Here is a 9474-nt window from a genome sequence, read left to right as displayed (position 1 = left end):
TAAACAGCCGTGACTGTAGACTGGACTACAGCAGGAAGTAGTTGTATGCACCTACAGTATTAACCACTTCCTGCCTTCTCAGAAGGGCTTTGTGGAACCGGTCAGCAGCACTATGCGATAGGATGCACCTGCTCCTTGGAGACCAGCAAAGTGACCTTCGTCTCACAAAAAAACCCTGTATTGATTTACAACGAAGAGTGTGACAGGTGTGTGTGTGTGTGTTGTGCGCATCCTGTGTGTATTTACGTCGTGGCCTGCGTGTGCAGTGTTTACTGCGTCTGAGTACATTTGTTAGTGGGTGCATGTCTAACCTTGTTCCAACTGGTGCAGCGTGCTGCCTAAGGCAGTGACAGCAAAGCATTTCCCATCCTGCCGGCCTGTCAGAGACAATGACTGAAGTCATTTCAGAAACCACACACACTCACCACACACACACACACACACACAAAATACCCACAAGCCTCACCAAAGCCCAATCCAGCATTTACTGTGCATTTGTCATTGACAGACGAGCCTCACTTCAACCTCAGCCAAACCTCTTAGTCGTAAAAAGTTCCCACTAATCCAGCAAAACACTGTCACCTCAGTAGTATAGATGTTCTAGAACAATCCACTCACCAAACCTAGCCTAAAAAAGGCTCATGTGATCAGGAATACACAAGACTGCTCAGTGGGCAGGTCCGCTGAACCGCCAGTCGGCCCAGATACCGGCCGGCGCTGACCCACATTTGTCACGCTGCGTCTCGGGGCGCCGGGGAGCGCAGAACTGCTGCAGACGAGGGGGGATGTCAGGACCGGGCGAGATGCCCCGGCACACGGAGGTGCCTGGCAGAAGGAGAGCCCTGCCCTGATTGTGTCACCGATGCAGATCTGGCCATTTAAAAAGAATTATTTATGATTTCCCTCTCCTTGTGCGCATCTTTTTTTCCCCTCGTCCGTTCCCACTCCCAGACTGGCACCGTCTCTCCATTTTCGACTGATGTCTGATCGTTATTTATTCAGCTTAAATTAGGTTAGAAGTTTATTAAATATTCATGTTAACTCCCCTTGTACTGGCACGATAAATAATTTAGAAAAAAAACTGTGTTTGGACATTTGAAAACGTAAAAAAAAAAACCATATATCAGAGGTTTTGGTACAAAGAAGAACGGAAAATTCAAAATGTTCCCCTTAATTATAGACCTAGGACCTGGTGAACCCATTTGATTTGAGATTGTCTTCATTAAGGGAGAAAATATGGTAAATCGATGCTATACATGGTGCCAGGGCGACCGCGGTCTAACACCAGGCGTTCAGAATGTGGCGTCTCCCAGGTAACCGGGCTTTTCGCGGCCTTGCACGCTGATTCTCTCGGCCCAGGTGACTAAGGGAGCAGCAGTGTTTTAAGAGCTCACGGCACGCACTCAATGACATCTTAAGCATGCAAAGGGGGTGTCGCATCTGCATTGCTATGCTGCCGGCGTTGCCGTGGTGATTACTGGCGGATTGGGTGCCACGGCCCAGCTGCATTTCGGAGGGCGGCGGGACTGTCGTCAAGCGGCGACCTCCCCCATGAGACTCGGGCGACAGCTGAACTCAGTCGCCGGTCAGGCCCGACGAGCCGAGGCACAATCCTCATTCCGGAGCTGCAGTAATTACCGCGGCGCGCTCTGAGTCACCGCCGGCTAATTAAGGAGTAGAAGTCCCAGACTGAGTCCGGCGCTGCTCGCAATGTATCTCGCCTGATATTCTGGCCATAGGAAACACGGCAGAGGCCTTAATAAGAGCACTGTGATGCCTCATGATGTGTGTGTGTGTGTGTGTGTGTGTGTGTGTGTGTGCTGCTGGCATCGTTGTCAGAGCAGAATCCAAAACGTTCAAAGTTATTTATCCTTTACAATGGGTGATTGTTATATTAAGATAATAAGTTGTAGTTGGAAACTACATTCCCCTACCGCATCACTGAAAATATGACAAGATAATCCTCTATTAGTCCCACAAGTGGGAAATTTGCATCCAAGCAAATTCTGTTAGTGAGTTGTATTCCTGCTTTTCTGCTTGCCTCATGATATGACATGAGCAGATTTAATATGACATTGGTGAATGTCATGTATTTTCATGTTACCACGGCCTACTTGCCTCAGTTGGTTAGAAGGACAATTTGGAGGCTGTTTGAATGTTGAATGTTGAAGGGAAAGGCAGAGGTTGTAAAGTACATTTTAATAGAGTATATTATAGGGAGAAAAGGGTATATAATAGAGGAAAGGGTTTGACTGAGACATTGTCGTAAAATAAATTAAATGAAGTGAAAAGACTGGTGCCATTTACACACACACAGAAAACAGAAGACGCTTAATTCAAGTCATTTTTTAACTAGAATTTAATGTGGAGGAAGATAAAATGGCGAATGTAAAGATCACACGAGCGCTATGAAACATACTGTGATGTAATGAGAAAGTAACCCTGGAGGACTGTGCAGAAGTCTCATGCTGCTTCGCTGCTGCTCCTGGTGAACGTGAGAGCCCGTGTCTCGTCAGGCGAGAGGGAAATGAGGAATGTGTTCACAGAGTGTGTTCGACATGAAACTGGGAAAAAAAACAGCCATCGCCCACACACCCAATTTATAAAAAAGAACTGGCACTAAAGAAAAGTCTGTTTCAGGGCGATCAATGGACGTCACAGCCTGGAGCAAGAGGGGTGAGGGGTCAAAATGTTCAATTCTCTCCCCAACGCGGGTTTAAACACAAATATTTGTCATTTCAATGATGCACCCAGTAGTTTGTGGGTCTTCTTGTTGTACCAGCTGCATTCTTCCAGTGGGGGGCGTTAAATTCCTGTTTCATATTTTAGAGAGGTGTATGCTGTATGTGGCTTGGCACATGGGGAATTATTGAATTGATGAGTAATAATGCAGGTTCTGGTTGTCTGAGAAGTCAATATGAGAGAAAACCTGTAAATCAACTGTATCATTTATATAAATGATGTGTGTGGATAAAACAAAATCAATGTCGGATGCTTACACATAAATAAATGTGGTCTGATCACATCTTGATCTAGAGCCTTGACAATACACAAAAGAAAAGATGATTGGAAAAGCACAGAATGAATACAACTGTAGGAGGTGATAAAAACCAAAAAAGACAAAGGCCTCCTTTTTCTGCAGGCTTCACCAGAGTTTCGTCCACTACACACAGAACCAAACCCATTACACCCTCAATATATTCATTACGTATTTGCTTAAACAACAATGAAAATGGAACGCTGTTAGCCTCACACCATGTGCACTGTCCTCAGCACAAAACATGTATGATAAATAAATGGATGATATGTTTTTACAACTCGACTGTGTTGCTTTCCAAGAATGGGACTTTTTTGTATAGTTTGACAACAAGACAACATTTTATAAAGATGCAGGCATGTGTTTAGCACAATGATATATGTTGTTTTATGAAATGAAATGACACTGCAAGCTATGGGGCCTCAAAAGTGCCTGGTTTTCATTATAAATGAAGAACTCCAACTGGTTGAAAAATGATTATCTTTTGCTTATTTCTTCTGACTATCAGAACAGCTCCATTCTAACAGAAGCCCTTGGGAAAGCCAAATAATGAGATGGTTATAGGATTCAGTATTCCTGATGAGAAGAGAGTTCACAGGACTTCCAGTCTAGTACTGTAGCTTTTTTCCTTCATTATTATACTTGTGATGAAACTGTGACGAATGCTGTTTTATAAATGAACCGCCGTGCTGTTTCACACTTTTAGCATGGCTACTCTCAACATGTTCACTCTGATTGCCCGACAATGTGGTTGGTGGACAGGTAGCAACCAACACAAAACCGCACCGGGACTGAACTTCTCAGACGCACATTAAAAACGTTTCTTTACCGTGCAATATACTGGTGCTTTGACTGGTATTTATTCTTGGCTGCACTGAAACAGACTCCATTAATACAAGCAGTTTTTTAATCATGGGTGCACGGACGTTTGCTTTGAATTTTATATTTAAAATGTTGTATTTCTATTCTAAATATTACCTTCAAATTATATATATAAAAACCTGAGGCACAGCAAATGAATGCGTTCAACACATCTGGCAGAGGATCTGTAAATAAAAAATCCAGAGCACCCCATTGTCGTTTTTTTTTCTGCGTTTTCTCGAGCATTTTGTATTTTAGGCTCCTGGGAAATGTATGAGAGGTTCAGGTGAGGGCTCTGAGCTTTTTTATTATCATTATTATTTCAATGATGGCGAAGGGTATGCTATTTATAATTGAATTTAAACAGGCCCAATCTCATTATGTCTCAAATCTCGCTTGATCTGCTGCACAATGACATTTTTCTACTGTTTATACCAAGGATATCCTTGTCGCGGCACACTGAGCTCAACTGAATGTCCCTCAGATATTTTTGGATCCTGTTCAAAGCATTTGTGTTCAACTCTATGCTGCCATAAATATTGTATTTTAACAGTGTATAGTACATTATGCACATAGTACATAGTACATTGCATGTACATTATTATTATAATTCTTTTTGGTACATTATTTCAGAGAAAACCCTGTAATCTGGCTCTAAAGGTGCGTATGTTTTCATGTTGCAATATAAGATTGGGTGTGTTCGTGAATGTCATATTCATTGGTCTCTTAAAACATTTATAATCAATCTGCATCTCAGGTTGGATGGTAGACATGGTCCTAAAACGACTAAATAAGACAAGAGGTGGGATTACAAACAAAGAATGGAGGGGAACGAAGCAGGAGGGAGTGGCTCTTTCTCCCAAAGGAACAGATCGTTTTGGCAGATTCTGTGTGTTTTTGGTGAATTTGTGATACCTGACAGCACCGCTCGTCCTACACTTGTGTGTGATGTATTGACAGGAGTGGGTTGGCATTGTGCAGAATAAGAAACTATTGTTGGAGCTGTCAGTCATGCCTCCGGGTTCCTCTCATTTTAAACTTCCATTCATAAAAACATCGTTCTGGGATCCAGAAATATTTACAGTTTTAGTTATGAGTTAGTTAGTTCCTCCTCAACAAGATATGCATAACTAGCAGGCTGTCCTTTTTAATAGGGGGAGCAGCATGTCTGCTGAATGTGCTGTGATAGGGAGGAGAAAATGGCCTCTGATAAAGTGGTTCTGACAGCTGGCCTTTACATCCTGTGGGTCCCTGAAAGGTGACCTATAGATTATCCTCCACTGCCACCATCCTACTCACCAGGGGCATCTTCAGTCTCAGAGCACCGCTGGGGGATGAGAGGGGCCGAGGCGGCAGAGGAACGACGGAGATGTGAGGCAGAAACCGTGGAGTGTGAAAAGCCAAGACATTCTTGAGGTAGCTATTGCTTCTCACTTTGGATGGCGCTAATCTCTCACACAAGCAGGACTGAGAACATTCTGACGGTTTAATCCCGGAAGCGCCGAGCGGCCGAGCTTTGGCTGCGTTCTGATCTGCATTATAAATGTGTCAGATAACATCAAGGCCGCTGTTAATACTGGCAGTGCGGCCAGCGCTGGAGGACGGGAAAATAATTTAAATGACCTGAGACAAGCGGTGAGGGAGTGAGGGAGGGGTGGTGAGCGCGGTGAACTGCCATAAACATTATTCTACATCACGGCGAAACGCTACGGGTCTGGAATACCACGCCTTATATAGACAGATGTTACTGCTATGCTGACTGTTCGCTGGGATATTTGTATAATGGTTAACATGCACACATCCTGCACTTGTTAACCGAGAAGGATTTATGTATGCGCTTGTGTAATAATGCACCCCAGCATGTCTTCCAGAAAGTATTTGCAGTGTTTGGAGTTATTAGCAGCAAGTAAAAGCCCTGCAGGGACTCTCTGCTCTCTAATATAAATGTCACTTCCGTCATGAGAACACGGCCGTCACCACGCACTGGGAACAGTGCACCTTCAGATGCTATACATGCGTGACAGCAGGAAAACTGGGATTCGGTGTTGTTGGTTATTGTACTGTGTACTGGAAAGATTCTTCCAAAAGATCCTGTTCCTGGTGAAGACGCCAGTGGATTAGGGGAAGGGTGGGGCTGTGTCTTAGGCAATACAGGGAAATGTGTCATCCAGGGAGCACAACAAATAAAGAAAAAAGTGTAACATTCCACTGTTGTCACATGTAACACACTACAGCCCAGCGCCTAGTGCACACAATGAAATGTGTCCTCTGCATTTAACCCATGCCCTGAGGGAGCAGTGGACAGCCATGACAGTGTGTGGGGATGGTGCTTTGCTCAGTGGCACCCTGATGGTTCAAGATTTGAACCCACAACCTTCCAATGACGGGTCCGCTTGTTTACCCACTAGGCCACTACTGCCCCTAGTTGGTTTGAATGTGTCTTAGCCCACATACATTTACCGGCTTAGAAAAGCCTATTAAGTAGTCGTAGTAACAATACAAATGTTACATAACTAAAGTAAAGCAATTGTCACATGTGATACACAGCAGCACAGCACACGGTGCACACAAAGTGAAATTTGTCCTTTGCATTTAACCCATCACCCTGAGTGAGCAGTGGGCAGCCATGACAGGCGCTCGGGAGCAGTGTGTGGGGACGGTGCTTTGCTCAGTGGCACGTCAGTGGCACCTTGGCGGATCGGGATTCGAACCAGCAACCTTCTGATTACGGGGCCGCTTCCTTAACCGCTAGGCCACCACTGCCCCACCAACTTTCCTATGAGGCCACCATGGTGAAATGGTTCGAAACCAGGTCTTGACTTCATATGAGTGGACTTCACTGGATGCTCCAGTTTCCTCCCCCTGTCCAAAGGAATACATGCTAGGTGGTAGTAGCCTAGTGGGTAACACACTCGCCTGTGAACCAGAAGACCCAGGTTGGAATCCCACTTACTACCATTGTGTCCCTGAGCAAGACACTTAACCCCAAGTGTCTCCAGGGGGGACTGTCCCTGTAACTGCTGATTGTAAGTCGCTCTGGATAAGGGCGTCTGATAAATGCTGTAAATGTAAATGCTAGGTGAATTTTTGGAGGGCATTCATTTCCAACCCTTTATTTAAAAACAGAACTGAAATCTTTAGAAAGTGCATTGAGCTGTTATAATAGTAAGGAAAGAAAATAAAAATAAACTAACACTACAAACACACATATGTATGCTTTACAAAATATATTGAATTATTTTAAATAAAAAGCCGCCAGAACAATAAATAATTTATTTTTAAAATTATTTTACAATGCAAATCATGATTTGTGACACACACACACACACACTTTCTCACTATTTTTGTTCAGACACTTTGCATTGCGATGCAAAAATGTGAGCATGTCCAGATGCTCCTGGCTCAGGGTCGTCTTTGAGGCCATGTTGCCTGCTGCAGAAAACAGCCGCTCAGATGGTATTGATGTGGCAGGGATGCAGAGGTAAGAAGTGAAGTGACTGTCATTGTGAAACACAGCACAGCACACAGTGACACAATGAAAAGTGTCTTCTGTATTTAACACATCACCCTTGGTGAGCAGTGGGAGCGGAGTGCGGGGACGGTGCTTTGCTCAGTGGCACCTTGGTGGCTCGGGTCCGTCTCCTTACCTGCTAGCCCAGCACCACTCAACTTGTCTACTCGTGACGCCTGGTATCGTGTGGTCTGTTTTAGTGTATAGTGTACAAACTAAGCACACGTTATGCATGGTTGTATTGAGCATGTGTTTTTATAATCAAATGTCTCTGTGTCGCGTGACACAACGAATCGATTCGTTGTTGCAGCCCATATCGTGTTTGTCATCCATTGTGCATTATGTTGAGAAGCAGGGATGGCACAAGCAAATAAAATGAATGGAAATGCATTTACTGGCACATTGGCTCTTTTTTAATTAGAAATTTAAAAATTGCTTGTTTAGAAAGGGTACTGCGGAATTTGTATTTGAATATTTTTATATACTTATCCCAACCACATAATTTATTGGCAGTTGGCAGTGAAGGAGATGTATGGCTTGGGGTGAACAGGACCCGGCAACCATTTGGACTGGTGGCCCCTGGCTAAGCCAGGGCAGCCGCAGCGTCACACGGTTTCTTATGAGACAGTGTCTTCAGCTTTGGGCGCGTTTTGGAGGATTTTAGGTAGACATGTACATGCAGCATATTGACAGGAGCAGGTTTAAATTATGCAAGTTCATCTTCTGGCTGATGGAAATAATGACACTCTAGCAAAAAGGACTGCATGGGTAGTTAGTTCCTCCTCTCAGATCGACCTTTCTTCTTTGTATCCACTAATTTCTGTAAGTCCTGAAGATATTGATATGCTGTGTTCAAAGCTCTACGTCTATTAATGACTCTTACAGACATTAGTTCAAAATCAATTGGTTTGAGATCTGTGAATGACACATATAATCATAGAATAAAGACTTTTACCCAGAAAACCCATAATCCCTTTGCTCTACGGTGATGGATTCCCCCAATAATATGTTTCTCTGGTCATCTATTCAATGTTTTACTGTACCTACAAAGATGGAAAATACAGCGTAGGAGTATAAAAAGTTATCTCCCCATCTGACCTCTGTATAACCCTGAAAGAAAAATGCTGGATTTGGTTAATTGTTTAACTTGTCGCTTAAGTCTGGTCTACGGTTGACATTGCAGGCGCGGGGACGGAGAGAATTTTGCACTTTGTGTGCCATGAACGCCTCCGACTGACAGGCTGAATTGTGTCAGCTGGATTCCGATATAGAATTATTAACCATTATCAACATGCACGGCTCCAGTGGAATTCTGCCGAGAATGCGGCGGATAAGCCTGCCCTCTGTACAACGCTGCACAGGCCTTCACGCTCCACCCCGTCTCTCCGTCCCCATCCATCTCGCTCTCCTCTGTTCATCATATCCCCGTCTGCTGAGGCATGGGGGGGAAACACGGCAGACGCTCGAACCCTGGCCCGCCGCTGTCAACGCGGCGGCAGGGACTTCGGCAGGAGCCGTTACAGGCGCGGCCGGCGGGGAAAGTGCAGAATCAGAGACGACGGCCTGTCAAAGTCAGAACTCGGCGCGCCAGGCGACTCCATCTTGTCTCGGAGGTTAAGCACACACTTTCTCCCCGCGAGTCCCCGGGGACGCTGCCTGCGAAAATGGCTAGACGTGATGGTGTCAGGCGCGCGAGGGTGGGGAACGCTGGAGGCTCCACCGCTAAATACCTTCCCGATTCCTTCGTCTCATGTCTTAATCTCATCCTACAGACATGCACGGTGTCGAGACAGAAAGCCCATCCCGTTTTCCCTTCTTCTAACCTCTCGTTTCCATACGGACGGCCTATGCAAAAAAGACATTTTGTAATTGGTTGACATGGTAAAAAGTTCCGGAGACGTACTTGAAGCACCTTTTTTTCGTGACTGAGGTGGTTATAGAACGTTATGGCCTGTTCTCTTTGAAAAACCAATCCCGTGGTGGAAACAACCGGAAGATCCGTGCCTTTCCAGCACTTTCCAGTGGAGGCTTTCTGCTATTTTAAGGGTCTCTGGAGCGTTGCTGT

Source organism: Denticeps clupeoides, chromosome 4 (genome assembly GCF_900700375.1).
Source record: "Denticeps clupeoides chromosome 4, fDenClu1.1, whole genome shotgun sequence".
Classification (NCBI taxonomy): Eukaryota; Metazoa; Chordata; class Actinopteri; order Clupeiformes; family Denticipitidae; genus Denticeps; species Denticeps clupeoides.
Note: the sequence above shows the minus strand (reverse complement) of the source record.